The 25683-nt window shown below is 37.8% G+C and overlaps 1 protein-coding gene across 2 annotated transcripts in view; it reads left to right on the top strand.

Moving 5' to 3' along the window:
* SHOC2 (SHOC2 leucine rich repeat scaffold protein) overlaps nt 1-25683 on the top strand; it is a 69229-nt gene that overhangs the window by 4299 nt on the left and 39247 nt on the right. The window contains exon 1 of one of the 2 annotated variants that reach the window (XM_060768399.2): nt 2926-3004. The exons of the other annotated variant lie outside the window; for it this stretch is intronic. The gene's annotated coding sequence lies outside the window, so the exon portion shown is untranslated. Of the gene's footprint in view, nt 1-2925; nt 3005-25683 lie in introns of those variants that run through there. 2 annotated transcript variants of the gene reach the window in all.

Below are 25683 nucleotides of genomic sequence, written 5' to 3'. Positions count from 1 at the left end.
TCTGGATCACAAAAAGCACCCACACCCTTTTGGAGCAGGTAGCATTGCCACAGACAGCCTCTTCAAGTGGCTAAACATGGATTTGATTCATCCCCCTATCTACACTGTGGAACGAATGTAGTGTGACACCACTCGAACTGCTGTGGCTCAGTGCTATGGTATCATGAAGGTTGTAGTTTTACGAAGTCTTTAGACTTTTTTGCCAAAGAGTGCTTGGTGCCTCACCAAACTGCAGCAATTAGGATTCCATAGTATGGAGCTATTGCTGTTGAGTGCATTCCTTTAACAGTGTAGATCAGGCATGGGCAAACTTCAGCTCTCCAGGTGTTTTGGACTTCAACTCCCACAATTGAAGTCCAAAACACCTGGAAGGTTGAAGTTTGCCTATGCCTGGTGTAGATCCACTTCTGGCATTCTCCATCTAGTTGAAGAGTGTGTGCAAGACAGCAAATCACACTCTCTCAGCCTCAGTGGAAGGCAATGGCACATCTCACTCTGACTAATTTCCTCTGACACACTATCACCATAAGCTAGAGTCAATTTGAAAACACATAACAACAAAACCACATGTGAAAATTTATAAGATACCATTGTTCAGTGAAGAAAAACTATTGAATTAATGCAGTTTGACACCATTTTAGTGAGATTGGTAGTTTAGCCTTCTCTGCCAGAGAGTGCTGTTGCTGCACCAAACTTTAACTCCTGTGATTCCATAGCAGAGAGCCACTACAGTTAAAGGGATGTCAAACTGCATTATTTCTACAGATAGATACAGAGAGTGCGACTGCTAGAACAAAATAGATTTCTGGTAAACATTTTTATTAGCCCCTTATTTGCTGCTGAATTTCAGCAAGCTATATCGGATTGACATTATCAGGTCTTTTTATTGGGCGAGGTTATGATTTGGAAAATACTTTGTTCAAAATATGTGTCTTGTAGAGATTGTGCTAGATAAGGGAGTTGAGAAGGGCATATTGTCTTTCTCGTGAGGATGAAAGGAAAATAAAAGTTGGGTAAAGACTTGAATCTTTTGATGACTTGAATCTTTTATTTGAGAGCAGTAATTCCATTTATTATAGAAAATGTATCTGAATGACTCTCCCTTTCAAAGAGATGTGTAGTGTTGCTGTAGTTATTTTGTCAATTCTGTTGGACCTGTATTGAAGTATTTTTCAGGTAAAATGTAAAGGACTTGATATCTGTATATTGCTTTTGGATTATCATTTCAGTCAACTGGTATTTGTTTTCATATGCAATTGCTCTTCCATATCTACAAATTCTATATCCATGGATTCAACTATCCACAGCTTTAAAACATGCCCAAAAGAAATCCACATAGTAAGTCTTGGTTTTGCCATTTTATATGCCAGTTTATTATGCCATTGTATATAATGGGACTTCAGCTTCCATAAATCTTGGTATCTATGAGAATCCTGATACCAAACCCTAGTGTGGATACCAAGGTTCTACTGTCCACTAAGCATATAGTCCAACATAGATTTAAAAAAATAGTTTCAACTTTGTGTATTTCAGATTTGCTCATTCCAGGTGTTTGTTTAAAACAAATGCTATTATTAGTTTTAAAAATTTTAAAAGATTGATTAGAACTCCTGTCAACTCAATATTTTATTAAATACATTTTAAAATTTATTTTTGCATGGAAAGTGAACTAGTTATTTGAAATAACGGCTTATATTTGAAAATATATACTTCCATAGATGCATCATAATTGTGAATGGATTTTGATTGTGTACTGTATTCTGTTGTTTGTAGTCATAAATTATCTTAGTTGTGAATGTTTCTTTTTCTTTTTTCTTTTTTTGTAGTTGTTATAGATTGTCAGTCATTTTCTACAAGAAGAAATACATTTTGTGTTTTTCTTTGAGATATCCATCTATCTAAATAAATAAATAAAAATAATATGTAAGTTCAATCGTGTTGATCATGTTTAAAGTTAAACTATTATTAAGTAAATGGGTTCCTGACTATGACCAAAACAATATTTGCCCACAGACACAAAAATGCAATATCAATAGTAAATAGTCTGTTATATTTCTAACTTAAACAATGCTTGTTCTATGCATAAACTTGCAGCTTGTAAAATCAATATGTTAAACTGACGACCACGGAGACCACAACCGGTTTAATGTATTGTCGAAGGCTTTCATGGCCAGAATCACTGAGTTGTTGTAGGTTTTTCGGGTTGTATGGCCATTTTCTAGAGGCATTCTAGAGAGAATGCTTCTAGAACATGGCCATACAACCCGAAAAACCTACAACCCACAACCGGTTTTATACAGACTTTCAATAAGGACAAACAGATTCAGCAGAGTCTCATCGGAGCATATGAAACTTATACACTAACCCACCATTGAAAAAGGATACATAAATACAACCTTTTGGAAGGGATGAGAAGTGTTTTTCATGAGAATGTAAAATTATAAATTCACCCGAGGGAGACCTAGAGTCAAAACCGGTTGTGGTCTCTATGCTCGTCAGTTCAATATACTGATTTTACAAGCTGCAAGTTTATACATAAAATAAGCCTTGTTTAAGTTAGAAATTATTTTATGTACAGAGCAATACTGTTGTAATTGTAAATTCTGTACCAATTGTATTTCACTTAATACTAGTAAAGTTATACTATACCATCAGCCATATTTTAGGGATAAATACCTTCCTAATCTCTGGACTGCTGCCCAGTGTTTATCAAGGACATTTTGTGAAATTTATTACATTTATGGTTCAATTTAAAATAAGCAACATTTTTAAAGGTTTGTTACTGCTGACATGGGTTTAAATATTTAGATTTGATAATGGATTAATCTATGTTTCAGTAAATCAAGAAGATTATCTAACAGATGGAAGCTGGATTCATTTTGGTTTGTGATAATCATCACATGTTAATTGGCTTTGTTGGGCTGTTGGTTTTTCTGGATTTAACAAGTGAAGTGAACTGGCTGTGGTCATTTACACAGGCTGACAGCAGTTTAGGAGATGGAGGGTGAGTGTGTTGTGCTTGGAGTGTTACAGAATGAAAATGCAGATATATAGTTTAAAATGAGGATATAATACTATGTACCCCTATTAGTTTATGCACATAGAAAATGATTTATTTGTGCCATAATGGTGATGGAAGGTTGTTGAACAGTGCAGTTTTATCTTCAGATTACAAATGTAATGCACGGAGGGATAGGCATCCAACTAGAAACTGTATCTGTGTGACATTAAAATCTGGTTCTTATTTAGGTATAGCAGACAAGTCTTCCATGCACAGATGAATACATTTTGCAACAGTCTTTGATTTATGGATGTCTCCTAGTTTTCTTCGTGTACTTCTTGCAGTTTCATTTGATTACTTTTCTAATTAGAATTTGATTGTTGATGTTATAAGAAATTATTTCAATGTATGTGGCGGCATATATTGTAATATATGACCAAGAATTGATAGTAAGACAAACATTGTAGCTTGGTTCCAAATTAGGGGGCTGAAAATACTGTTTGACGACGAAAGTCTTCCAAGAAGAGTTTGAAATGAGTTTGGGGATAGTGCAGATGCTGTAATGTTTTGCTTTAACAGTGAACATAGATTATAGGATCAGATTTCTCATTTTTCATTTCCTGGTTATATAAAGTAGATGGCAAATTGAGACTTTCTTTTCGTGTCAACTGTTCTTCTGATAGTTTGCATCACTCTTTCTTCTATATATCAGAATTGTATTTTTCTTCTCTGTTGATTTGGGTGAGACCATGGGAAAAAAGTTATGTATGAGCTCAGTCCTTCACCACTGTGTCTGCTATAAAGTGTCATATTACAGCATTAAATTTGGTATTAGATGATGGGTTAAAATGGTAGAATGCTGATTTCTCCCATTTTCATTATTTGAATAGTTTCTTTGTCTGGTTCTACAAAATGTGGGATGGAACTGGCATGCAAAATATTTGTTCAGTCATGCATTGAGGCCTTACAGGGACACCACGAGGCACCTTGACTGTGAAAGAGCATCCATACTGCCCAGCCATACCAAAGCCAGTTTGGTATCATTGGGCAGGGGTCTGAATTCCAGCCTCTATCCTATCCCATTCCAGCTTTTTTTCCCTTCATGTCAGGAGCAACTTGAGAAACTGCAAGTTGCTTCTGGTGTGAGAGAATTGGCTGTCTGCAAGGACGTTGCCCAGGGAACACCAGTATGTTTTGATGTTTTACCATCCATGTAGGAGGCTTCTCTCATGTCCCTGAATGGGGAGCTGGAACTGACAGAGAGAGCTCTCCCTGGATTTGAACCTGCAACCTGTCGGTCTTCAGTCTTGCCGGCACTGGGGTTTAACCCCCTGCACCACCGGGGGCTCTACCTTCCAGCTAAAAAGTAGAAAAAAAAGCATCTACCTCTTTGTTGGCAGTTTCTCTTACTAGTTTTGTGCCATGTGACTGGCAAAGGCACCTGGGAAGAGTGATCCCCCCCCCCCCCCGCTCTCAGGTTATTTTGCCCATCACATGGCACAGAAACAGGAAGAAAAACCGTGGAGGTGCAGCTAGGTGCCATTTCCCTCCTTCTAGGTGGCAGCAAAGGGGTGGAAGAGGGCAGGAAGAGATCGCGATCCCATGTCCCTCGGTCACCTGATCCCAGGGAGCATGGCATGGCTGTCGAGACACACACCACCAGTTTCAAATAGGAATTGGCAGTGAGTGTCTGCACTTCCCAAACACAGGGGAAAGCTTCTCAACCTCTGAGGATGCCTGCTATAAATGTGGGTGAAATGTTGGAAAATAATGCTTCTGGAACATGGCCATGCAGCCTGAAAAACTCAAAGCAACCCGGTGATTCTGGCCATGAAAGCCTTTGACAGCCCTTTGTATGTTTGAAGCAAGTGTAAATGTTGCAGTTGGCAAGCTTGATTAGCATTGAGTAGCCATGTAGTTGCAAAGTCAATCAGTGTTGTTGCCTGGAGGCATCCTTTGTTTGGGAGATGTTAACTGGCACTTGATTGTTTGCTGTCTGGAATTCCCCTGTTACTGAATGGTGTTCTTTATTTACTGTCTTGATTCTAGTGTTTGTTTTTTTAATGCTGCCAACCAGATTTTGTTCATTTTCATGGTTTTCTCTTTTCTGTTGAAATTGTCCATATACTTGTGGATTTCAGTGACTTCTCATGTATCTGACGATTTGGTTGTCAAGAGTGGTCCAGCATTTCTGTGTTCTCAAATAATATTCCATGTCCAGGTTGGTTCATCTCATGTATAGATAGCTTTTAAAACTAAACAAGCCTATTTGGAATCCCTTTCAACCTTGTTCCAAAGTTTGGCAATTTTGCACACCCCCCCCCCCCCCACCGCCCCAAAGTAATAAAAGTGTGTGTCGTTGGTGCATTGGATAGTGGGAGAAAATAAAACCTGAATAGCAGCAGTCTTCCCCACAATTCACGTAGCTCAACTGAATCACAAAATAAAGCTCCATGGTATGCTTCCCTGCTCTCACTATCAGCAAGAGTAATCTATCTGTGTGCACCAGCCCTTTGCTTTTCCCTGGTAAGAGAGTTTCGGTGGATCCTTGGGTTGGGTTTTTGTTGGAAAGTGCTCAAATAAGACTCAGTCAGTTGTCTTTGTGTTATAGTTCAAATTGCTGTGACTGCTATAGTTGTTATATTTCATTTTCTGCTTACACTGACATTTTATTAGGATGGTAAGTGTTTGGGGTTACATTGTTTCATGTCTGTGTACTGCCCACAATCCTTTTTTCCGACAGACACACCTCTAGTACGAAAATTGGCTTGAAACAGAGGAACTTTCCATCATAAAAACCTCTGTATTATTAGTATGTGTTTTTCCAGTAATCTTCTCATGTAAATATTGTATTGGTTATAATCAGTTCTGTGTTAATCCTAGACATTAACTATTTTTGTTTACATATATTATTTTCAATTATAGAGAGTTTTATACAATGTTTTATACTTTATGAAAGTTCGATAGTATGACTTATTTTGCATGGTTTAAATGCCTTTTTTTCTTTTCATGGTGATACATCAAATATTTGGAAAAATATTTGTTATGAAACAGCATAAGATTTGTGTTTAATTTATTTTCTCTTTATCAGTGAAACAGTTAAGCAGAAGTTTGTGCTAAATAAAAAAAAAACAATTTCAAATAGTTGCAAGAAAAAGTACCATATTTAGTTTAAGTGAAGCTTATTGAGGAGTGAGGATGATACTTGAACCCCACAATAGAGACAAACAATCCTTCATGTTTTGTTATGATTTGTGGGGTCTTATTCTGATTTGTTTAAGTTCTGTAGACTAGTCATGTAAGTATATATATGTTCTTCCCCCATGTTCAGTGGGAACCAAAAGTAGTTCCAAATTACCCATAGGAATTTCTTCCTGGAAGCAAAGCAGCATACATGTAGATATTTCTTTTGAGGGAACAGAGGCATAAATTGCAGAAGAAGGGTTTGCTTTTGTCATATAGTAGGGTTATGCAATTGCTTTTGATTTGCTTCCCTCCCCCCCATGGGAAAAATACATACTCATATACAGGCAGTCCCCAAGTTATGAACAGGAAAGGTTCCCTAGGTTTGTTCTTAAGCTGAATTTGTTTGTAAGTCGGTACATTTTTAAGAGTCATTCCAGCCATATATATATGTATACATACATGTCAGAAATCTTAAAAATTAACTGAGAATTTTGATTACAAAAGTGTGAGTCAATAACTGAAAGAGTAGGCCAAAGCCTGTTAGAGTCAATGGGCCAAAGCTAGTGTCATTCTGAGCAGTGTGAGGTAAACCTTGGTGTGAGAGAAGCCTTGTGTGAGAAAACTCCAGTGTGTAGGCTGCTGCATGTAAAGCTACTGTGTATTTATGTGTGTTATGGAAGCCTAGTTCTTGTGAATAGTGCAACCATATTATTTTCCTACAAAGAAAATCCTCCTAAGGAAGAGATAACATTGGCCTGTGTGTTTTTGCTGTTTTTATCACTTTGGACTACTGGTGCTGGGTCATGCTGCTGCTAATAAGTTACTCTGCTTTCATTTATGAGGAAAGTCTTTTGTTAATAGGCTCACTCGCCCAACTATACATACATACACGCAAACACACATGCATATATGCTTTGGATAGCATAGGGAAGGGCTAATACTCCTGCAATATCTGTTTTTCTGTTTATGGCCCTGTTCAGAAGATTTCACCTCACTTTCTGTCCCTGTGATAAAAAATTTAAAAATATGTCTGGTTATGGAAACAAGGCTTGATTATAAAGCTTCAGTTGAGATACCTCTTCTCCATGATAACTCTTTCAGGAGTGAATTTCCCTTCCTAGAGGTAGATTTCTCTCACTCCCTCTTGTCTCACCCCCGTTCTTAAGTAGGAGTCATTTGTAAGTTGAATGTTTGTGACTCGGGGACTGCCTGTATATAAGTTAATTTCATGTATAAGTGCAGATTTTAGGGCTGAAATTGTGGATTTTGATAATAACCATAGATAAGTCTAGAATCATTCCATGGAGAGGGATAGCACCAGTCCCTGGTTGCTATGGCTATTTCCCCATTGATGCATTAAAAACAACCAGAAGTGATACAACACAGAGGGAGTACACAGGGTCTAAACTCTTGCCTTACCTCACTCTACTCAGAGAAGGAGATGGTTCCTTTTTTGACAAGAGTTATGGTGCAGTGGTCACACTGATGTATGAATGTGTCAATCCATATTTTGGGGGTTGATTTTTTTTTTTACTAACAGTTCAATACACAAGTATGGCTTTTCACAGAACGAGAAACTAAAAAAGGTATAGAAAGCTACACATAATTAAAATATAATTGAATTAAAAGTGCAATAGTAGCACGTTTCCATTAAAATCCCCTTCCACAGCAACTGAAATAGTTGTCTCTTGGGTAAAAGGGATTTTGCTTATTGTTAGAAGGATAACAGGGAGGAGGCTGCCTCAGCATTCCTTGGTAGGGAGTTCCAGAGCTAGAACAGCCTCAAATCCCTGCTATAATTTTCCCAGACAGCACCAAACATGGTGATTACTCTTCCATCTGTTGTGCAAGATCTCTTAAAATTCTGGCCCCAAATACTCTTAAATCACCCAGATCAACTGTTTAAAGTATGACAAATTATAACAGAAAGTGCTTCAGTTTGAGGAAAGTCTCCTGTGCAAGAAACTGTCTGTACATAGGTGTGTGATCATGTATGCCCAGTGTTATGATTTTCAAGCAGCTAATAGCAGTTTCTCAGCATGTAGGCTTTTAGTGATATCCATCAGTGTATGTAATTCAGGTATTCTTATACATGAAAGTGCTTTCTGAATAGGAAACTAGTGTTTGCAGTAGTTTCGACGGAATCTTATACTGTAGCCTGCTAAGAAACATTTACTTACGTTATATTGTGTCAAAGTCACTTCACAGCCTGAGTTAGCCTGGTAGTTGTCATTTGTCAACTCCAGTTCTTTCCATAGTAGATCACATATCCTGAGGATGTAGTGTCCTTTATATGATGTAAGGACATTTTAAAGTATTTGTACAATTGTCACTTACAAAATACTGCATGCTGAACAGTTGAGTTCATGCTTGCTATATACTTGTTTATAATAATAATAATAATAATAATAATAATAATAATAATAATACCTTATATGAAGTGACTGGCTTGACCTTGAAGGAGCTGGGTGTGGTGATGGCTGACAGGGAGCTCTGGCTTGTGCTGGTCCATGAGGTCACAAAGAGTTGGAAGCGACTGAACAAATAAACAACAGCAAACCTTATTTGTAGCCCACCTTATCTCCTGGAGGGGATTCAGGGTGGTTTCTATCAAAGTGGCAAACATTCAATGCCATAAAAACAGACAAACAACAAATAATCAATACAATAAATAAAACAAGAACAATATAAACGTACAATAACTAACCAATAATAGCAAAAGTAAAAACTTAAACATAATGTCACATTTCACACATTTAAATATGTTATCTGTGTACTTAGAGATTACTATAGCTGGCAGTGTTCCATTAAAAGGTGAATATGCAGGATGCTACTTCCAAGCGTCCTGTTTGACATTTGCAGATTTGATTATTTGTGGATTTGATTGATATGTTCTCCCTAGGATTCTCTAGGTCCTTCAGTGCAACTCTAATCAGTTTCCAGCAGAAAATAACCATATAATTTTGCTGGAGGACTTAGAAATGTCTAGATAGGTGTTTTCACAGGTAAAAAAATAGTGATTTTTAAATTAGAGTTTCTTTCACTTTTGTGGGGGTCCTAAGGCCCTAATCTGAGAAGATGTAGTCCACTGTATTCCATATTACTGCAACATCACTGCTGTTCGCTGATACATTTTATCTGCTTGGAGTTTTTAAAAATATATTTTACAGTACTTAACAATACGTTACCTTAAGAGCCTGGTGGGAAGAAAAGTGGTTAATAAATACTTAAGAAAATACAATTTTCTTGAACTCTTCAGTTTCTGTATATGTTTCAGACAATGAGTAACACATGTCTGTGATTTATTAAACTCTGAAATGTCTTCTGTTGATAATCTTGAATTTGAAAGTGCTTGAGAAGTTAAGGCTATTGGTACCTTTTCTGTTGTAGACATGTTATTTTCTAAATAATTCCTTGGACTGATTTGAGCTCAAACAAATTTCAAAATTATTTTGAGATACAGTATGAATATGCCTTGCATGCTGCAGTACTTGAATGTATCTAGAATGTGTAGAGTTTATTATATATCAGTGTATGAACAATTAGATGTTCTCCCCCAATTTCCTCTATACCAGTGGTTCCCAACTTTTAGTCCTCCATTTGTTTTGGACTTCAATTCCTAGAAATGTGAGTTTACCAGTTGTTAGGAACTGTGGGAGCTGAACTCCACAACATCTGGAGGACTGAAGGTTGGGAACCACTGCTCTAGACTCATGACCAACAGAAGAAAAGACTTTTTCCAATCCTTCAGAAAGTCATTTCATATGGTTTGAGAATACTAGAATGAATAAATAAATTGCTTACACATTAATTTTTTTGTTTACATATTTATTTAAACATGAGCCAATCAGTAGGATTGCCTAAGAATATAGTATTAGGTGTACTTGCACCAACATGCTGCTATGAATATCATTTTCTGTGGCCTTGGGCTCTTCAGTTGAATGGAGACAAAGCTAGTAAAGGCAATTTTGCATCTGAGGGGCAAAAAAGTGTAAGAATTTTATAGTAAGTCTTATTTATTTATTGCATTTATATATACCACATTCTAACCCCTAAGGAGACTCAAAGTGGTTTCCAACATCATAATGGCAAAATTCAATGCCAACAAGTCTTATGAATATAAGGAAAATAATTCCAATTGAGATGTGAAAAATACAGGAAAGGTAATTTGAGAGGTGAATGAGTTGTATTTACAAAACTTGTTTCAGTTTTAATCATGTGAAAACAGTAATGGCTACATATAGTATTTATTAATACATTTAACCAAAAGTTGAAATATTTAGATTCAAATTCTGGATAAACCCTTAGAAGGTGTACTTTTAGAAGATGTGTATTACAATAATTTTGGTGCAAACAGTATATATAGACCCCTCTTTATATGCTTGGTACTGTGTGCTTAAGGACATATTAAGTATCTCTTATGTGTGTATATGTATCTTTAAGGTGACAGTAGGAATTTTATAGGGTTTTCTTAGTCAAGGAATGTTACAATTCATAGGTACTTTAACCCATTTTTTCCTCTGAAATACAACACACAGCTCCTGGAATCTGGTGGTGATCTCCCATCCAAATATTAACCAGGGGTGACAGAACAGGTGCATTTTTAAAGTGTAACTCCTATCTATCTATCTATCTATCTATCTATCAATCAAACTTTGGAAAGCATAGTGAAGTGTTAGAACCCCTGTGGTGTTGCTTTGCTGTCGTTGCCCCTGTTCGGATGATTTCTCCTAATTTTCTGTCCCTGTGATAATTGGATTTTGAAAAAATTTGGCTTGTTATGGAAACAAGAATTGGTGGGAAAGCTTCATTTGAGACACCTTTTCCCCATGATAACTCTTTCAGGAGTGAATTTCCCCTTCCGAGGGGTAGTTTTTGCTTACTTCCTGTTGTTTTACCTCTATTCTTAACTGTGAGTCATTTGTAAGTTGGATGTTTGTAACTTCGGGACTGCCTGTATACATATACATTCCTGTTTTCATGACAAGTAACATAAATGTATAAAGCAGGGGTCCTCAAACTAAGGCCCGGGGGGCGGATACGGCCCTCCAAGGTCATTTACCCGGCCCTCGCTCAGGGTCAACATAAGTCTGAAACGACTTGAAAGCACACAACAACAACAACAAAAATCCTATCTCATCAGCCAAAAGCAGGCCCACACTTCTCATTGAAATACTAATAAGTTTCTATTTGTTAAAACTGTTCTTCATTTTAATTAGTGTATTGTTTTTAAGTGTTTTTTTGCACTACAAATAAGATACGTTTAATGTGCATAGGAATTCATTCTTTTTTTTTTTTCAAATTATAATCCGGCCCTCCAACAGTTTGAGGGACTGTGACCTGGCCCTCTGTTTAAAAAGTTTGAGGACCCCTGGTATAAAGGTTCACTTCTGTTATTGATGGTCCTTCTTGTTAGTGAAAGCTATTATAGTGGAGAGACAGCTTGTTTTGCATGCACACAGTTTAGAAACATTTCTGTAAAAGCATAGAATGCCTAAAAGTCACTTTCGGAACAAGGCTGTATAAAAGTTTCCAGAGAGTACCAGTACTAAAACACTGTAAAAATGTAAGATCAGTATAGAATATTAAGAATTTGTCTTGCAAACCCACATTATCTTTGATAACAAGGGTTTTTCAATGAGAGTTTTCTTATCCTTTTCTTTTAGAATATGAAACTCAATGAAGACAGAAGTAGAGTTGCTAATTTTACTGTGTGTTGTTTGCCCCATATTTTAGACACAAAATTTTACCTTAGGCTTACTTAATGTCCAGCACAAACAGCAATTGAGTCATAAGTGGGGTGAACATTATGTTCACAGCAAAGGCACTTTCTTTCAGGTTTATAGACTCTCATTGGCCTTAATTATGCCTACCTGTGCAAATGTTTGAGGATTTGTGGTATTAACTGCTTGGATAATTCTGGTTTACTTTGAATCAGTGAGCTAGTTCTATTTTTATCTCTTGTTTTGGAAAACTCAAACAGGACTGCATGTTTTCCTTTCTCTTCTTTTTATTATCTCTTGGACCATCTAAAATTATATCTAGTTGTAGAATTGCCAACCCTAGTTCATTGCATCTCACCATTTGTGAAAAATTGCTTTTTTTTCGAAACTCAGAAACTCAGAGCCAAAGGAGGAGAGAGTGGCACCACCAGAATGGGAGAAGGTGCTAGAGAAGGAGTATAAATGCAGAGCCTCATCAGCCAAAGAGGGGGAAGTGGCAATGGCTACTGCTGGATGAGACTGGAGGTGGTCAGGGCAAAAGAAGGAAGGAGTGTGATCTAGTTGTTCTGCACCTTCAATTTTTTTCCAATTTATTGTTACCCTAACCTAGGGTTTTCTTTACAAGATTTGTTGAGAGGCTGAAAGAGTATAATTTGCCATGGCAAATTCAAACCCTGGTCTCCAGAGTTGTAATCTAGTACTCAAACCACTACACTGTAATGGCTGTCTTATCCCTATGTGCCACTTTCCTTGTATACTTATTTCTGCTTTGTTACTGTATTTGACCAGATTATGCTAACTAGTCAAATTATTTTTCATTCTCACTGAAGTCAGCTGATGTTGTGGAAGTACAGAACTAATGGTCTAAAGTTGGTAAGAGATCAGATGAGAGCCAGTAAATTGAAACTTTCCATTTCCATTCACATGATACACACAAATATCCAAAACTATTGGTAACTATTCCAGCAGTATAACTCCATCAGCAGCATTTTTTCTTTTGTCAGAAAGAGCCATGCATTTAAATTAGTTCCTATAGTTATTTTGGGTTAGGTTGGGTTTTGCTGCCCCATAATCCCTCATGCATTTTTGTTCATCTCATGTGGTGACATTCTGTTTTGTCAGCAAAGCCTTGTCTTTCCTTATTCCCTGGCCACATTTTTTGGCAGATGTGTTCTGGCTGATAAAGATCTCTCTCCACCACCAATGGGAGCCATCATGTGTAAACAGTAACATCTTCAGATTCTTCCCACTGCAACACCCTCACATTTCCATTCCTTTTACCCCAAGTAAGAGCTCCACTATTATGATTAGGCTTTTTCCTGTTTTGTGCAGGAATCAATTGAACGAGATGTTGCAGTAATAAGGAGAACCTTTCGAGGAAGGGATGTGAACTGGTACACTAATATGAAATAATGTAATGCAACTGAGCCTGCCTCCCAACAAACAAAAACATTTACAACCAAGAAAAATAGTGTATCTGCAAGTGAATTCACTTTCAATACTGCAGGCATTGAAAGTAGATATCTTGTCCACTCAGTAAGAAGTTGATCAGGTAATTTAGATAAAATTACACTATCCCTAAAGATGAACTTCATCATCTGAGAGTTCTTCTACACCCACCTTTAGACTTTAGGTTAATTTTTTTTATTCTTGTTGGTGTGATTTTATTAGCCATATTTTTACCTTACTATTGCTGTAATATGTTATTTATACATTGTTCTGAAATCTGAATTGGAGTCCACCTGGAGAAAAAGGCAGCATAGAAATTTCCTAAATAAATAAATAAAAACCTTTAAACGTGACACACAGAATGTGTTAAAACTTTGGTTCCAATGTGTTGTGTGCTATAATTATATTATAGCCCCTTCTAGGTATTCATAAACATGACACAAGCAGTTAAACATGAGTTTCTTGGGGAAACACATTTTGAAAACAAAATTGGTATTTTAATATGGCACACTGTGGGGAGCACAAACTAGAATTGTGTAAAACTATAGTACTACATACATAGACAGGCTGTGTGTGCTGAAAAGCTTGTCATGGTGGAAATATGGGGAAAGCTCTGAATTGCATTTTGCAGTCTGTAAAACAAATTGTTAGCAGCAGCATGCATGTTTACTAGACCTGCCGGCAGCTTTTACTACAGTTATAGACATCTGCTTCTCAAATTTTAATTTGGGATGTTATGATAATGTAAAATAATTTCAGCTAGCTACAATCAGTACACAAAAGGCTAAGACTTACAGTTTTGTTTACATTTGAACAGAGAGTGAATTCTATTCGGGGAAATTTTTTGGGGTTAACAATTCACAAATTTAACTTTAAGATGTTTGTAATCAATAGGATGTTTCTCAAAATGTATGCTGAATTGCAACTGTTTCCAACTGTTCTAAACACAGTTCAGATGTGGCATCTTCTTCAGTTTTACCTTAAAACTTTATTTGTTAACATTAGCAGGCTCTTGTCATCTTGAAATAGTCAATATTTAGAACACAAATTCTTTGCTACTGGGAAAAAATGAACACTCAAATGTAATCTTTTGAAAACTTTATCTGTTCTGAATAACGGCAGTAAAATGTTCTAGGAGAGGCATAGTGAGCTAAATAACAATGTTAAATTCCTCTTCCACAGTATAGGAAGCCAACTATGAAAGAAGTGGTGCAGGAAGCAGTAGTTGGTGGTACACTTTGATAGAAGAAAGAAGTCTAATGCATTTTTTCTAGCATAAATGCAGGCCTTACTAGAGCTGTTCTACTTCCTACAGCTCTTCCTACAGTAAAAGGAAACCGTAATTGCAAAAGATATAAAGAATGGTCTATAGTCTATTGTGTGGTGCAATCTAATACTTTAAACTTGGCTTGTGAGCAATTGCCCAATAAGTAGTCCTACATTGCTTTAATATTTTGCAAACAGCACTGTGGTCTAAAGTGATTCTTAGACAATACTTTATTTGTTTGACTTCCTTGCTTTGGGAAGCAAAACCAGGTTTGAAAAATATAGGAGATAATACTATAGGAAGTGCAGTGTGTTTCATGTAGGATTTTTTTGGTTAAAATATTTATGGAGAAACCCTCTCAAAACAGCTTATATAAAGAAATAACAATAACAATAAATGATCATTAAATAATATTTCATAGTACAGATTACAATTCAACTTTAGTAGATAAAGGTAACTAAAACCACCCATAGTCCATTACACACAACTCAAGAAAAAGGTAAAGAAGAAAAAGAGCCTTCAGGCCTTCCTCAAGAGCCTGTAATTAAAGGGTGCAAAGAATTTTAGATGGTAATACATTTATTTTGTAGGAATTGCTGTGAAGTCAAGAACAACCTGAGTGAATTGGATGGCCATTCGATCCCAAAGGATGTGTTGATCTACCACCAGCACGATAGCTGCTGTTCACAATACAATTACAGGGAATATCCCACTGGTCTCCCTATGTATGAAAAGTGCAGCCTATTTATTGTTCAGAAGCAGCACGTTGCCTTGAGCATTGTTATCATTCATTCTTGCATGGGAAAATAAAAGTGTGCACAGAGGACATTTTGGATAGGTGCTAAGCCTGTCCAAGGTGACTCTTAACACCTGCAGCAGGAATTAGATTTGTGTTCTCAGCTGTTTCCCATAAGTTTTTGGTCGTGCATGTGTGAACGAGCTCTATAGTGATATACCATACTGCTTGACTACATGATTAAAACCCAAGTGTGAAATAATTTGCAAAAGCATGGAACAGGAGGTTCCCTACTTTGTTCTGATATTTGTGATTGACATTCATATTGGTCTAGATTTGATTAATGTGCTTGGTTTGAGTAAGCCTCTTCGCACTGGATGCCAAATAAAAAAATTAGTACCAAGAAATTAAAATGTTCTTATTGCAAAATAGGAGAAGCAAGTCTAATTGCAGCAGATGGTATTTTTCAGCCCACACTAGCAATAAAGAGTTACTCGTTTGCTATCAGTTTTTCTTTTACATGAATTGACCTAAACAAAGAATGTCTGCTTTTTGTCACGTCACAGTATCCCCCAGATTAATTTTTTGTCTAATATTTCATGGAATAATACTTCAAAATCAAAACTGAGGTGAACATCAACTTGAGGAAGGTTTCTCCATGCTGGTAAGCTACAGATGTTTTAAATACTCAATATGCCTCAGCTAAGACAGCAATAACCAAAAGGTATTGGGAGATTTTTGGAATTGTAATTGACAAGAGATCAAGAGAAGGTGGCGAGACTATACAGAAGATCTGTATAGGAAGGATAACAATATCGAGGATAGCTTTGACGGTGTGGTGAATGAATTAGAACCAGACATCCTGAGGAGTGAGGTTGAATGGGCCTTAAGAAGCATTGCTAACAACAAGGCAGCAGGAGACGACGGGATCCCAGCTGAACTGTTTAAAATCTTAAAAGATGATGCTGTCAAGGTGATGCATGCCATATGCCGGCAAATATGGAAAACACAAGAATGGCCATCAGACTGGAAAAAATCAACTTACATCCCCATACCTAAAAAGGGAAATGCGAAAGACTGCTCCAACTTCCGTACAGTGGCCCTTATTTCTCATGCCAGTAAGGTAATGCTCAAGATCCTGCAAGGAAGACTCCAGCAATACATGGAGCGAGAGCTGCCAGATGTTCAAGCTGGGTTTAGAAAAGGCAGAGGAACGAGAGACCGGATTGCCAATATCCACTGGATAATGGAGAAAGGCAGGGAGTTTCAGAAAAACATCTATTTTTGCTTCATTGACTATTCTAAAGCCTTTGACTGTGTGGATCATAATAAATTGTGGCAAGTTCTTGGTGGGATGGGCATACCAAGCCATCTTGTCTCTCTCCTGAGGAATCTGTACAAGGACCAAGTAGCAACAGTCAGAACTGACCACAAAACAACAGACTGGTTCAAGATTGGGAAAGGCGTACGGCAAGGCTGCATACTCTCACCCAACCTTTTCAACTTGTATGCAGAACACATCATGCGATGTGCGGGGCTTGATGAATGCAAAGCTGGGGTGAAAATTGCTGGAAGAAACATTAACAACCTCAGATATGCAGATGACACCACTCTGATGGCCGAAAGCGAGGAGGAGCTGAGGAGCCTACTAATCAAGGTGAAAGAAGAAAGCGCAAAAGCTGGGTTGCAGCTAAACATCAAAAAAACCAAGATTATGGCAACAAGAATGATTGTCAACTGGGAAATAGAGGGAGAAAACGTGGAGGCCGTGACAGACTTTGTATTTCTAGGCGCAAAGATTACTGCAGATGCAGACTGCGGCCAGGAAATCAGAAGACGCTTACTTCTTGGGAGGAGAGCAATGTCCAGTCTCGATAAAATAGTAAAGACTAGAGACATCAGACTGGCAACAAAGATCCGCCTAGTCAAAGCCATGGTATTCCCTGTAGTAACCTACGGATGTGAGAGCTGGACCTTAGGGAAGGCTGAGCGAAGGAAGATCGATGCTTTTGAGCTCTGGTGTTGGAGGAAAGTTCTGAGAGTGCCTTGGACTGCGAGAAGATCCAACCAGTCCATCCTCCAGGAAATAAAGCCCGGCTGCTCACTGGAAGGAAGGATACTAGAGAAAAAGTTGAAGTACTTTGGCCACATCATGAGGAGACAGCAAAGGCTAGAGAAGACAATTATGCTGGGGAAAGTGGAAGGCAAAAGGAAGAGGGGCTGACCAAGGGCAAGATGGATGGATGGCATCCTTGAAGTGACTGGACTGACCTTGAAGAAGCTGGGGGTGGTGACGGCCGACAGGGAGCTCTGGCGTGGGCTGGTCCATGAGGTCACGAAGAGTCGGAGACGACTGAACGAATGAACAACAACAATTGACACATCTGGAGGGTCCCAGTTTAGGGAAGACTGAGAATAAATTATATTTTGGTTGTGCGGTGTGAGCAGTGAAAAAAGTATACATGTTAAGAAACTTACTTGTTTCTCAACAGTTGGGGAAATATGCCACTGAAGGTCTATTAGGGTATTGATCAACTACCTTTCCAGGGACAAGGGAGAGGGCCTTTTCAGTGGTCCCCACCCCCCCTGGCTCTGGAATTCTCTCCTCAGGGAGATCAGGCTAGCACCCACCTTGCCTCCACTCCCTGAACTTTGCTACTGTCCCCTGCCCAGAGATATAGTGTTCCACCTCATATTGTGCTTTATCCCCAATTTTGTTATTTGGTACTTTATCTATCAGCTGTTTCCTCACAACTATTTGCCGCCCCCCCCCCCCCCAAAAAAAGCCCAGAATTGTTTTGCTAGTTCAGACTACTGGTTGTTTATGATAGTTGTTTTTATATTGTGTTATACTCTTGTCTGATTGTTTTTGTTTTTATTTTGTTTCATGTTGCTGTTTTATTAATTTTAATGTGTTATTTTATCAATGTTGACCGGACTTGTCCCCATGAAGCTGCCCCAAGTTCCTTCGGGGAGTTGGAGGCGGGGTACAAAAATAAAATTATTATTATTATTATTATTATTATTATTATTATTATTATTATTCCCTGAAGATGTGAACAGGAAGCACAGAAATCCTGCTGCCAACATTATGTGCATTGCATTGCCTGCACTCTGTGAAACGGGAAATTTGTACAGTCGAGCTTATATGATCTGTGACCCCAATTATTCCAGTTTCCTTTCTAGAAGTTTATATTGTGTACTGGAAGACTGGAGCAATGGTACATCTAGATAATTTGCAAGCCATTGAAAAGGGCTGTCTTGTACATATGCTAGGTATCCTTTTTTTTAAAAAAAAAAAAAGAATTTGGGTGAGTGGCTTTTAAAAAATTGTAGTGGCTTTTCAAGCATGCCATGTTTGTTCAGTCAGGCTATACTTCTTGGGACTATCATCCCTCTGTTCATAGATGAATGGCTTAACAACCATTAGTAATGAATTCTGGGTTCTGTTTTATTTTTCTGCATGTCCAGCAATGATAACCCTGAATAGCTTCCTCCTCTAAGAACCACATTCTTAATTTCTCTGTTCTTTATATATAGATGAGAACAGCAGCCACACACACACACACACACACACACAAATTGCCAACAAAAAAAAGTGAACCTAAAGATGAATTTTGATAAGTGAAAACATACGTTGGCTTATAAAATGAGGGCTTCGGGATTTCTGCTCTTCAAGTAATAAGAGAGATATTGTGTTAATGTATGCTATAAAAAGGCTGTATTGGAACTGCATGTTATTTTGTTTCTCCAAGCTGCTTGGAACATTTTAGTGAAGTACTATTTAATAACTGTGTTTATATTAGTTAGACAGTGTCTATTTCTTAGATGTTCTGTGTTGTCTGTGTTTCCTTCACCACTGGTTTTTCTCATTCTCTGTGATCTGGTACTCATTACTTTGTCATGTTTGTTTTCTTTTATCCACTCTGTCTTTTCTCAAACATAATTCTAAAGTTTACTGTGAACCTCAAATGTAGTATGTAGTTTGGTTTAGCCAATATATACATGCAACATTGCAAATAACTGTCAAGTATCAACTACAACTTGAAGTTACACATAACTAGTGGCCATACACAAATGTTCAGAAATGCTTGGTAAAGACATTTTGTTAACAGGTATAGCTTCAACTACTAATAAAGCTGCAAGGCAAGGGTCCCCAAATTCTTCTGGTAAGGCATGTGTTGAATTTCAGCATCTTGGACTGATACCAGCATATGATATTTAGGTCAAAAGTTATAGAAAATTGATACGAATGTGAAGCAAAAATTTCATAATGAAACGTTTTGGCCAAGAAGTCCGCATTTGTTAATCTTGTGTTCATTGTGGCTCTTTGATTTTCATCTTAAATATTTTTGGTTCTGCTTCTGTTGCACCTTTTAGTCACCTTTTAGTTTACATTGTAGAATTCTGTCATTTTCTTTGCACATTTTTTCTTTCACATAGCATATTGCATGATGAAAATGCATATATTTTTGAACAAGATGGCATTTGGTTCTGCATTTAGGGCCATCTTGGAGGTTAAGATCGTCCAGGGAGGTCCTGCTCTCGATCCCACCGCCCTCGCAGGCATGACTGGTGGGAGACAGGGCCTTTTTGGTGGTAGCCTCTCAGCAATTTCCCTCCCCAGGGAAATTAGATCAGCCCCCTCTCTCCTGACCTTCAGGAAGAAAGTGAAGACATGATTGTGGGACCAAGGCTTTATACAATGATTCCCAGTGCAACAATGATCTCTCTGTACAATAATGAACAATGCAAATGACAATAGGAATGGCTCCTGGAATATGCTTTTGGACTCTTTTGATTTTACGTAATTATTTTAAGTAGTATGTTTTAATTATGTGATTTTAAAGTATATGTTGTTTTATTTTTGTATGTGCTCAAGGCATCAAATTGTGCCTTTGTTGTGAATTGCCCTGAGTCTCCTTTGGGGTGAGAAGGGTGGGATATAAATGCGGTAAATAATAAAGCCCTGTGCTGGCAGGACTGAAGACCGACAGGTCGCAGGTTCAAATCCGGGGAGAGGCAGATTAGCTCCCTCTATCAGCTCCAGCTCCTCATGCGGGGACATGAGAGAAGCCTCCCACAAGGATGATAAAACATCAAAAATCATCCAGGCGTCCCCTGGGCGACGGCGAATTCTCTCACAACAGGATGCTCCTGACACGACAATAATAATAATAATAATAATAATAATAATAATAATACAAAACGGGCAAATTTCTTTTCAAAAAATTAGTAGAATGACTTTCTTGTGTATACTTTGGTCCACCTTGTGCTCTATAGTCTATTTAGTATTTAAAATGTTGGGGAAAATCTGTAGGCATTACAGTAAAATATTTCATTTTCCAAAATGTGATAAGGTAACTTTCTGCTTCAGATTTTTCTTTATATCTTCTTCACTCTTTCTCGGAACAATCCAGCATAGCATGGACAGCAGTTTTGAAGGTAGATGAAAAGCCCAGCTAGGTCCTGCTGACAGGAAGGAAAAGAAGGAGGTTCTGTGTGGTTTTTGTTATAGTTCCTCATTTGGTTTTGTTTTTATGTTGAACTGTTTCCTTTCCATTTCAAGCAAAGGGATATTTTTTGACATGAGTTCAGGCTGGAGTCAACTCCTTTATTTGGGGCTTAATGGTCACATTTGGAGACTTAAAGGCTTTGGATCCTTCACATCCAAAGTCTCCCCTGATTTTCCCACACCTCATCCTGTTCAGACCCATCAAGTCTTTCTTGACACTGAATCTCTGGCAACATAAATGTAAGATTTGTGGGAGTACCCATGGGGCCTGGGGCAAGGGTATGTGAGATCAGTCTGCCTTCAGAGGGGAGAGCCAAAATACAGTTGTTTATATGCCTTCAGATGAACTTATGGCAAGCCTCTTACAGGGTTTTCTTGGCAAGATTTCATCACAGTAGGTTTGCTCTGTGACACAGAGAGTGTGTCTGTTGAAGGTCACGTACTCGTTTTTTGTGGCTAAGGAGAAATTCCAAACTTGATCTCCCAGAGTTTAGCTACACAATTTTGGCCCTCTCTGAGATTGTGTACTTTGTGCTATTTGTGAATTATAACGTATTTCTAGTATGTGCATGGTATTGAATGTCATGAGCGCTCTATTAATTTTGTAGTGGTGAACAAATTTGGAAGTTCTGGATGTAGTACTGCATTAATGTAGTTCCAGAAAGAAGGGTTTGAGTGACATACTTTTTGTACCTTGAGTATATTGGAGGAAGAATATTTGTATGATAGAACAAGGCTATGGAGACTTAAATCCTGTTGCTACTCCCAACTAGAATAGAACCATTGAATCAATGGTTTCTTCATGGGGTTATTTGCGCCTATAGAGTGCATTGTTTTTATTGCAACTGCAGGGCAGAACTTGTGCGGACCATGTGCTTCACCTGGTCTGGTCTTTCAGTCTGCAGGTTCCACAATCAGAACCCACGTACGGAGTAAAGCTCCATCTCTGGCTTTTCTTCCACTTTTGCCTTACCTTGTGCAGGTGATTAAGAAATTATGAACAAATCTTTCATTGATTTGGTCTACATGAAAAAAATGAAGTTGTATACACAATTGTAGAGACTAGCTCCAAATAGCTGGTGTACTATGCCAAGCTGAATTTGATAACTATGGATACTGTGCATTTTAAAACGTCACGAAAATTACATTTCAGTAAACAAAGAAGAAAAGTAAGTTTTTTTCTAATTCATATAGCTGCAGTGCCTGCAGATTTGAAAGGTGTTCTTCACAGTTTGGATATTCTGGCCTTTTAATTAAATACGGTCCCTTTCTGGAAATCATTGCAACTCTTTGTGCACTAGTTGTACAACAAGAAGGGTTTCCTGTCTTGTCTCAAAACTATCCAATGGAGTTGTGGGTACTAGTCACCTGATTTTCAAACTTACAAGAAAGCAACTTCCTGTCTGAATGAGAACTCATTGTGATGATGATGGTGTTGTATTTTTGTTTTGAGAGAGAGAGAGAGAGAGAGAGAGAGAGAGAGAGAGAGAGAGATACCACTGCACGACATCTGTAGAGCTGCTATGAAGTACCAACCTTGGGCATTAAACTTACAGGCTGGGCACTGTGTCTCTGACAGAGGCTGCATTTGTGTGTGGTGCTTTTCTCCTGTGTGGCATAACACTCCTTATGTGGCTAATCTCCACATTTGTATGAGTCATAGAGACAATGAAGCAGAACAGGTTGCTTACCTGGAACTGTGGTTCTTTAAGTGTTCACCTGTAAACCGATACAACCCCACCCATTCTCCCTTTGTTGTGTTCTGTCTGTCTTTAGATCCTTGCTTCAGCATCTAAGGAATTGAGGGTTTAGGCAGGAAGCATACTAGTATGGTGTTGTGGGATGCAGGGGGATAGGCAGAGCTACTACCGAAATGTTTGTATATTATCTCTACAAGGTTCTGAATAATATGGTAGTTGATAACCCCATGTGTGTGAGTTGGCAGAATGATCACAGTTACAGGTAAATACCCTGTTCATATGCATAAGTAACATTCAGCGAGTCTTCTTCTGTTGGTACTATTAATTGGAAAGTATATGGTGCTCAAAAGTGCAGCCTATGAACCGCAGAGGTCCTCTAACCTCCCTAATTGAAAAATATTGTAGGCTGATTTCACCCCAGATCCTCAAAATGACTCAAAAGAAGGACAAAAATACAGTGGCTTAGCCCCCCATTAGATTGAAAACTGCTGAGAGGTTTTTAAAAAGGCCAAATAGACTGAAATCAAAACTGGAAGTGATATAGCTTCCAATTTACATTTTGGATATTTTAGCCCTTTTTTGGCTTCTGGTGTCTTATCAAGACTTGGGAGTCTGGGAGAATGTAATATGTTTTTCAGTCCTTTTGAGCTTGGAGGCTTTTGGGGGTGAAAAAGTGCCTGGAAATATATATAGGGAGGAAAATGATGCTTTTGACCTACTGGTACTGCCTGCTTAGGGCATAGAGTTGTTAAACTGGCCCCCACCATTTCCCCTGTAGCCCATTCCTGGTACAGTCAGTCTCCAACGGCTATATTTAGCTGTTTGTTCAGGTCTTGTTCATCTTCTTTAGCATTGGATGCCAGCAGTATAATGTAGTATTTTTTTCATACAGATGGATCTTTTGCTTCCCTGGCAACTCTCCATTCTATTCTGACTTGCTAATTACTGTAGCAAGTATCCTTTTTGAAGATGCTTTAAAATGTCCTTGTTTCAGATTTGCATTCCAATTAGATGGTAGACTTGAACACATTGGACCTTCTGATAGACCTTCCAATGTTGTTGTTGTTATTATTATTATTATTAAATCCAAAACGAGAAGTTCTCAAGTTCTTATTCCGTATTTTATCATTTATATACTGGGTTTTTTTTTTTGTTTTTTTTAGTGGAAAAAATGGGTTCTTCAGCATCATCTTGTTAATGTTTATATTTGGTCCAAATAGATGTTAGTAGTAACCAATTTTTAAAAATATTTTTATTTCTAAAAATATTATTTGCATATATGTGTACTACAAATATATGTTAGCCACTCAACACAGCTACTTTACATTTGAAAGAATCTTGGAATATTTAAAAAGGGGGTTATTAAAATATTTTTAAAAGGTTATTGTTGACAATACATTTTTCAGCAGACCACTTAGAGAGAATAAAAATTAAGAAAGCCATTGATGAGGAAGAAATGCAAAAACATATTGTTTCTGTTAGATAGAGATAAACAGTTTTGACCTCAGAAGTTGCCTTCCATGCGTTTTGCTACCTAGCAATATCTTCTTATCCTTAGTCTGAGAAAGTGTTCTGTGAAACTTGAGCGCTAACTCACTGTTTCATCACTGTGAGCTTTGTACTATGTTTAAAAATAAAGGTTTCTTCTTGACATTAAGTCCAGTCGCATCCGACTCTGTGGTGCTCATCTCCATTTCTAAGCTGAAGAGCCAGCGTTGTCCGTAGATGCCTCCAAGGTCATGTGGCCGGCATGACTGCATGGAGCGCCATTACCTTTCCGCCTGAGCGGTACCTATTTATCTAGTCACATTTGCATGTTTTTGAACTGCTAGGTTGGCAGAAGCTGGGGCTAACAGTGAGCGCTCACCCCGCCCTCCAGATTCAAATCACCAACCTTTCAGTCAGCAAGTTTAGCAGCTCAGTGGTTTAACCGTCTGCACCACCAGGGGTTCCACTGTGCTGTGTTTACTTTTGCTCATTTTTAGATATTGCCTGTGTTTCAGTATTAGGAGCAAAAGAAAAACCTAGGAGAGAAAAAACTATTTATTTTGGTTGTTGATTATAGGAATGTAATATGCCATACCTGTAACAAAGTTTTCAGTTTTAGTAGTTTAAAAAGAAGGTGCTTTAGGTTTCATCGCAATATACACAGTTGTAGCACTTTGACACCAATTTAACTGCCATACTGCATTATGAAAAATCCTTGGGTTTGTAGTTTGGATGGAAAACTAAAGCATTCCCATGAAACTACAAATTTCAGAATTCTAAAAGGTAGAACAATGACAGGAAAAGTGCTGTCATCATGTTGTCCTTAAATAAAAGCTGTAACATCTTGTCATAGGGTATCTTCTCTGTGTTCAAAAAAGTAAATGAAGTTGCTCCCTGGTAATTCTATAATGTTGCACTTTCAACTGCTTGGAGTAGACTTGAGTTGATTAAAGTTGATAGATTTTTATAGCGGCAATCATTTAGCAGTTGTTTTATTTTATGAAATATTGTAGATGTAGAGAAGAAAGTGTAATAGTCCTTACGGTGATAAGCATCTTTGCTCACTTTGTGATGTAAAATAGGCTGTATGAGCGGCTGTTAGTTTTCTGATTTTTTTTTGAATAATCAGAATTCTGAAAAAAGGCTACCAATACCAATGATGATATCTTCTTTTGCATTTTGGGGGACAGGAAATGGGGTTGGAGGAAAGTTGAGAGTAGTTTGATGTGATTGACACAGAAAATATTATGAGGAAGAAATGGGTTTGAGCATTTGAGAGGACAGGTTTGAGGGGGCTGGGAGACTTGTGAGGCTGTGATTGTTTTAAGTCCTCCTACATGGTATATAAAAACATAAAATCTTTAGCATATAATACATTTTTTGCACCATAATAGAGGTGATGTAATAGTATTGCCAATTATGGGGTGAGTCAGAATAATATTAGAGAGTTAAACATCCTTAGTTAATGGCAAGTCATTTCTGCTATAAACACTGGATTCAACACTCTCTCATGGAACAATATTGAGCCAACAGTTCCCTGCAAACATATATGTATACACACATGTCTGTGTAACTATAATCTTACTAAAGTTTTGCCATTGCTGTTGACACATCGTCT

The sequence above is a fragment of the Anolis sagrei genome, chromosome 3 (assembly GCF_037176765.1).
Source record: "Anolis sagrei isolate rAnoSag1 chromosome 3, rAnoSag1.mat, whole genome shotgun sequence".
In the NCBI taxonomy this organism is placed as follows: Eukaryota; Metazoa; Chordata; class Lepidosauria; order Squamata; family Dactyloidae; genus Anolis; species Anolis sagrei.
This window is presented reverse-complemented; position numbering and strand designations above follow the sequence as displayed.